The sequence below is a fragment of the Cetorhinus maximus genome, chromosome 10 (genome assembly GCF_964194155.1).
Source record: "Cetorhinus maximus chromosome 10, sCetMax3.hap1.1, whole genome shotgun sequence".
Classification (NCBI taxonomy): domain Eukaryota; kingdom Metazoa; phylum Chordata; class Chondrichthyes; order Lamniformes; family Cetorhinidae; genus Cetorhinus; species Cetorhinus maximus.
In genome coordinates, this window is record NC_135888.1 from 122,460,481 (window position 1) to 122,468,148 (window position 7,668).

Here is a 7,668-nt window from a genome sequence, read left to right on the forward strand (position 1 = left end):
TACAGTGGTTCACAAATCAAGTTTCCGGAAGTAAAATTCAAGTTGTGTGAAGCATGACCCTTTCAAAATAACGCTTAGTTTGAGAATTTTTTCAAGAGTCGGCACATTGGTGTAAAAGTGCAAAGGTTTACAATGTGTTAAGGCTCAGGCTCAGTAAATGGTGCCATACTGTCATGGCAAGGTAGCAACTGAAGGCCCGATATTTTTCATACAAAGATATCTTTGACAAGCTTGACAGGGATTTCCATGTCCAGTAAATGACATTTACTGAATAAGTGAAGACAACAATTCCTTGGTATTTGACCACTTCTCCACTCTGTTCCCCGCCTCCATCACACACCAGCCCATTCATTTAATATATTTGACAAAACACATAGGTGAAAAGTTAAAACATAATTTTTCTAATCTCTGTCCCCACCACTTTTTGACATTTCCAGTTGCAGGACCATTATCACAGAAAATGCAACAATTCATCGGTCGGTTAGTCTAAAGATGAATGGAATGAATGGAATCACAGCACTTGCAACTTGTAGGTTTTTAGGATGCTCGTGAAGTGACAGAAAAACTAGTTGAGCCAAAAATAAAAGTACACTTCTAATGTTCTGAAGCAGAGAATAATACGTTAAGACACTGAAGATTCTGTGAACATGCCAAGCGCTTCAACAGACACTCTCCTGTCTCCTTCTGGTATTTCAGATGATTTACATAATGTCAGATAATCTGCCTCCAGTTATGTTGATTGAGGGATAAATATTAGTCAGAACACCATTGAAAACTCCCCTGCACCTCTTCACATAGTGTCATGGGATCTTTTATACCCATCTGAAAGGGAAGACTGGCCTTGGTTTAAGATCTCATCAAAAAGGCATCATCTCTGACAGTACAGCACTCTCAGTACCGTGCTAAAGCATCAGTCTATAGACTACGTGCTCAAGTCTCTGGATCAGGACTTGCAGGCACAACTTTGTGACTCAGTTGCAAGAGTGCTGCTGCTAAGGTAGATAGATGAAACAGACTTATACTTATTTTAGTTCTTTTGCCTTAGTCAGGTCATGGATTCAAGCCCCACTCGAGATAGTCCAGGCCGACACATCAGTGCGGAGATGTCTTTTTCAGATGAATGATAAACTGAAGTCCATGCACAAAATATCCCGTAGTGCTATGCAAAGACCAGGAAAGCTCCCAATATTTGTCCATCAACCAAGCGCAGAAAAGCAGGTGATCTGCTTTTTGTGGGACATTGCTGGATGCAAATTGGCTGCTGCACCTCTTACACTGCAACAATGACAGCACCTCAGAAGTACTTCATTGGATGCAAAGAACAATGGGATGACCAGAAGTTGAAAAAGGTGCTTTAGGAATGCAAGTTTTTCTTTTAAATCTACTGGCGTGCAATAAAGAATCTACAGAGAAAGGTATCAGCACCCTTTTTCTCATCTCCTGATCCCCAAATGCAAATCATTTGCTAGAATTCCTCTGAAATATAATAGGAGGCGCTACACAGAGAATAGGGGAAAAAATGATTACCTCACTCAAAGCTCTGCATTCCTACAAAGTAGGCCTGGTGTGACTTCATTGATAAATGCTAAATGGTAGGTTAAATTTGGTACTAACAAGCAATTGTCTCTAAATCTTTATAGAGGAGGTAGTCAACAAAGCATTCACCTACAGCATTATATTAAGAAACTTTGCCAGATTCTCTTACAAAAGCTCTTTAGGATTGACTATTTAATTGCGCTGTTTCGTGTGCACAGTGCTTTTCTTTAAATTCACTTTAAGCTTAAAATATGTACTTTGGTTAATTATAACCAGTAAAACCTCCAAAATTATTTGGCTCTACTGACATGCCAAGCTGATTATATGTACGTTCGTACATTTTAAAGTCCATCGCACAGATTGTTGCAAATGGGCTAATGGTCAATGGTAGAATATGTAAAATGTACAGCTTCCAATTTGTGCACGTGGGGCAGGCAGGAAGGGAAGAGACAAGGTCCACTCACAGAAAATGCTGTGACACAATTTCAAAACTCAAATCACTACAGCAATTCTCCATTCATCAGATTGCCACTGTGTAAAACAAAGATCAAATTTTTATTGCTGCAAACTAATTGCATACAAGGTTACAAAGTACAGCATGTGTTTTATACCTCTACAGTTTCCACAGGGTCACGTGACCACAGCACAACAAAAAAAAAATTCCCTCAAAGGATGCAATAGTCTTTACCTTGCTCATTGTCTGATGAGGTACGCATACTTCAATAACTAATGTTATGATCTCAGTCAAGACCAGCAACTTTTTTAAAAAAGAAATCCAAAATCTCAGTTATTTATACTGAAAGAATGATGCACAAGATTCCACGGTTTAAAACAAAATATTTTTTACTATACAAGAGTCAAATCAAGCAAACACTAAATACCATCTTGGGTAACCACCTACACTCCAAAACCAAAAATCAATACAAGTTAAACATGAATTAACAGGCAAACTGCGGTCAATTATAAACTATAAATTACACATTAAAAAGCAGATACAATTAAGACAGGTCCAAAGAATTGGCTCGGCTATCCGCTCAGCATATATGTCATCAATCTCAGTTCTTCAAAACTCTGTCTTCCTCATGAAGAATTTCAGCTCCTCTTTTAGGATTTAGTCTGGTCCCCAGCTGACAGCAGTGCATAACCAACCAGACTTCACAGGCACGGTCTTCTACACGTCTCGTTCTGGATGGTGTAAATCCACCAGTTATCAGAAACTGCGGCGCTGTATATGTGCCCATTCTGGATCGACCCTCTCTTCGTCAGCCTGCCTCTACTGCACCACTGGATCTTCATCCAAGTTCTGATGGCTCAGTGCCCTTGATATAAGGTTTCAACCAGTTTCTGTCTCCCCAGAAGCTTTAGTTTCCAATCTCAGTTCCAATCTTAGTTTCCTTAGAAACTGGTAGGGTCAGTTTCCTTTCTCAATTTCCCTTTTCAAATAGGGATAAGCTTCGAAACTAGGGATTCCATCGCACCAAAAATTTTTTCCCCTAACCCCTCCCTTCACATCGAGGACTTTAATCAACCTTCAGCATACAAAGGAAGTAGCTATATTTGTATAGCATGTCCCACATCCTCTTTTGCTGGTTATAACTCACCATATTTTCAGATAAAAGTGAGTTTAAAGAAATAAGCACTGTGCATATGAAACAGCACAATAGCAAACCATAAAAGTGCTTTTGTAAGACAATTTGCTCATGAAGTGACAGTAAAATTTCTGCATATAAAGCTGTAGGCAGTTTTCTTGCCTTCTGCGTAATCCTCAGGATGCTGCAAAGTGTTTCACCATCAATTAATAACTGTAGAGCATTTCACTATGTTAAAGGCGCCATACAAGTTGCTGTTTAATTGAGAGTAATGATGTTGAGAACTGGAGAACTCCCTGCTCCTCTTTTAAAAAGCATTTGTTCATGGGATGTGAGCGTCACTGATAAGGCCAATGTTGATCACCCATTTCTAATTGCCCTTTAGAAGATGCTGTTAAGCCACCTTCTAGAAGTGCTGGAGACTCCATGTGGTGTAGGTACACCCACAATGCTGTTAGGGAGGGGGTTCTAGGATTTGACACAGCAATGAAGGAACAGCGATGTATTTCCAAGTCAGGATGGTGTGTAGCTTAGAGGGGAACTTGCAGGTGCTGGCGTTCCCATGCATCTGCTGCCCTTGTCCTTCTGAGTGTAGCCACAATATTTATATGACCGTTCAGTTCAGTTTCTAGTCATGGTAACCTCCAGGATGTTGATGCGGGGGATGCAGTGATGGCAGTGCTGATGAACGTCAAGGGGAGATGTCTCTTATTCGTGTGACAAAACTATAATAATTTTCATATTTTTATGGTTTATTGTGAAGTAGGTTTATGGGGGTAAGTATAGTTGGGTCTGTCTGTTGTGATTTAATTACATTTGGGGTCAAGTGGACTGCAAGCTTGAAATCATCAAAAGAAGCTTCGTGCTTGACATGCTAATGAGTAAACATGGATGCTGGCTTTGCATGCAAGGTGTACCGTAATTTGCATTTTTAGATGAAGGGATTGTTGGATTTCAAAGGGATCTTAGTTTGTTTACAACTAGGCAGATAAGCAAGGCCAAGGACTGTGTTTATTTTTCCCAAAGTTTACTAACAATATTGGCAACATGAAAGTTTTTATATTATGAGGAAGATACAGTTTCAAAGACACATGGAACAATAGAATTTACATATTAAAAAGAGAGAAATATATATATATATAAAGGAAAATGAAAGGTCTACGTGGGAGAAGGCCATGTAAGATCTAACAGGAGTGTGTGAAATAACCTTAATGAAGCCTCCAGCCATTTGTGTGGAAGTCTGCTATATAACAAAACTGAAGTTGGGGGAAAGCCATTTGGAATTCCACTGTCAAGTGGGTATTGTGTTAACTTGCTGGTCCTGTTTTAAACCCAAAATCTATTTTGGACTGCTGTCTTAAAGGGGGTATAACTGGGAGTCAGATCAGTTAGGAGTTTTGGAATTTGTTATTGTAGTAAGTAATTGTAGTCTTATGTATGTGAACGAAATCTTTATTGATGTTAATAAATATTTCAATTTAATTTTTAAAATCTCTAAAGATCTTGGTAAACTCTTACTTCTGAAGTCAAGTGTACACATCTTCTCGTAATAAATACAAATTGCAAAACCATTTTGATAGCACGAGCAAGTTGCACTTGTGAATTTGATCCGCCTGGCACACATCGTCTGCCACGTCGTAACATTGGAGACGTAGTCACTGCCTGGATTTGCATGCTGTGAATGTTACTTGTTACTTATCCACCCAGGCCTGAATGTTGTCCAGATCTTGCTGTATGAGGGGAGGGATTGCTTCAGTATGAGTCACAAATGGTGCTGAACATTATGCAATCATCAGTGAACACCCCAACTTCTGGCCTTATGACAAAGGGATGGTCATTGATGATGCAACCAAAGACGGTTGGGCACAGGACTTCGAAACCCCACTGTGATGTCCTGGGCCTGAACTGTCTGGCCTCTACAGCCATCTTCCTTTGTATTTGATAAAACTCCAACTGGTGGAGCTTTTCCCTTGACTCCCACTGAATTCAATTTTGCTGGGGTCCCTGTAACACTTAATCAAATGTCACCTTGATGTCAAGTGAAGTCACTCTCACCTTACTCTATGGATTCAGCTCTTTTGTTCATATTTAGACCAAGGCTACAATGAGTTCAGGAACAGAGTGACCCTGGCAGAACCCAGCATAAGAATTGGGGAGCAGGTTATTGCTGAGTAAATGCCACTTGATAACCCTGTCAGAAATGCTTCCATCAATTTACTGATGATTGAGTAAACCGATGGGGTGGTTATTGGGTCTACCTTGCTTTTTGAGGACAGGATATACCTGGTCAATTTTCCACGTCAGTTAGGTGCACTGGGACAGCTTGGCTAGGGGCACAACTAGTTTGGTGATGATGGGAGGAAGCAGAGATGGATGGATCCACTCAGCATTTCTGGCTGAAGATGTTACAAATGCTTCAGCCATGTCATTGGCACTGGCATGTTGGGCTCGCCCATCAGCAGGGATGGGGATGTTTCTGGAGCTTCCTCTCCGCCTGCTACACTCCCCCTTCCCCTCCCCTCTTTCATACTCCTCCATACCACTCCTGTCCCTCTCCTCCCCCCCTGCCCCTCCCATTCACCCGTCCCCTCTCACATTGTCCTCTACTTCCTCCTCTCCCACTTTCCCCACCTCCTTCAACCTCTCCCACTCTCCCCATCCCCCTCCCCTTTCTCCCTCCCACTCTCACCACTCCTCTCCATTCTCCTTTCCTCTCCCCACTTCTCTCTCCCTCCACCTATCACTTTCCCCAACTCCTCCTATCTCTTCTTTCCCCCCCCTCCTCTTATCTCTTCTTTCCCCTCTTCTTATCTCTTCTTTTCACTCCTCCAGCTCCTCTTCTTTCTCCTCCTGCTCCTCCTCTTCTTTCCCCTCCTCCCTCCTCCTATCTCTTCTTTCCCCGCGTCCTCCTCCTATCTCTTCTTTCCCCTCATCCTCTTCATATCTCTTCTGTCCCCTCCTCCTCTTCATTCCCCTCCTCCTCTTCATATTTCTTCTTTCCCGTCCTCCACTTCATATCTCTTCATTCCCCTCCTCCTCTTCATATCTCTTCTTCCCCCTACTCTTCATATCTCTTCTTTCCCCGCTTCTTCTTCATATCTCTTCTTTCCCCAACGCCTCCTCTTCATATCTCTTCTTTCCCCTCCTCCTCCTCTTCATATCTCTTCTTTCCCCTCCTCCACTTCATATCTCTTCCTTCCCCTCCTCCTCCTCCTCTTCATTTCTCTTCTTTGCCCTCCTCCTCTTCATATCTCTGCTTTCCCCTCCTCCTCTTCATATCTCTTCTGTCCCCTCCTCCTCTTCATATCTCTTCTTTCCCCTCCTCCTGCTCCTCTTCATATCTCTTCTTTCCCCTCCTTCTCTTCTTCATATCTCTTCTTTCCCCAAATCCTCCTCTTCATCTCTTCTTTCCCCTCCGCCTCCTCCTCTTCATATCTCTTCTTTCCCCTCCTCCTCTTCATATCTCTTCTGTCCCCTCCTCCTCTTCATATCTCTTCTGTCCCCTCCTCCTCTTCATATCTCTTCTGTCCCCTCCTCCTCTTCATATCTCTTCTGTCCCCTCCTCCTCTTCATATCTCTTCTTTCCCCTCCTCCTCCTCTTATCTCTTCTTTCCCCTCCTCCTCTTCATATCTCTTATTTCCCGTCCGCCTCCACCTCTTCATATCTCTTCTTTCGCCTCCTCCTCTTCATATCTCTTCTTTCGCCGCCTCCTCTTCATATCTCTTCTTTCCCCTCCTCTTCATATCTCTTCTTTCCCCTCCTCCTCTTCATATCTCTTCTTTCCCCTCCTCCTCCTCTATATATCTCTTCTTTCCCCTCCTCCTCCTCTTCATAGCTCTTCTTTCCCCTCCTCCTCTTCATAGCTCTTCTTTCCCCTCCTCCTTCTCTTCATACTCTTCTTTCCCCTCCTCCTCCTCTATATATCTCTTCTTTCCCCTCCTCCTCTTCATATCTCTTCTGTCCCCTCCTCCTCTTCATATTTCTTCTGTCCCCTCCTCCTCTTCATATTTCTTCTGTCCCCTCCTCCTCTTCATATCTCATCTTTCCCATCGGCCTCTTCTTCATATCTCTTCTTTCCCCTCCTCTTCCTCTTCATATCTCTTCTTTCCCCTCCTCCTCCTCTTCATATCTCTTCTTTCCACTCCTCCTCCTCTTCATCTCTTCTTTCTCCTCCGCCTCCACCTCTTGATATCTCTTTCCCCTCCTCCTCCTCTTCATATCTCTCCTTTCCCCTCCTCCTCTTCATATCTCTTCTTTCCCCTCCCCCTCCTTTTCATATCTCTTCGTTCCCCTACTCCTCCTCATCTCTTCTTTCCTCTCCGCCTCCACCTCTTCATATCTCTTCTTTCCCCTCCTCCTCCTCCTCTATATATCTCTTCTTTCCCCATCTCCTCTTCATAGCTCTTCCTTCCCCTCCTCCTCCTCTTCATATCTCTTCTGTCCCCTCCTCCTCTTCATATCTCTTCTGTCCCCATCTCCTGTTCATATCTCATCTTTCCCCTCCTCTTCTTCTTCATATCTCTTCTTTCTCCTCCTCTTCCT

At 42.8% G+C, this 7,668-nt stretch overlaps 1 protein-coding gene across 5 annotated transcripts in view; it reads right to left on the reverse strand.

Moving 5' to 3' along the window:
• The window catches only part of hmgxb3 (HMG box domain containing 3), a 77,034-nt gene that overhangs the window by 68,593 nt on the left and 773 nt on the right, over positions 1-7,668 (reverse strand). The window lies entirely within an intron of this gene.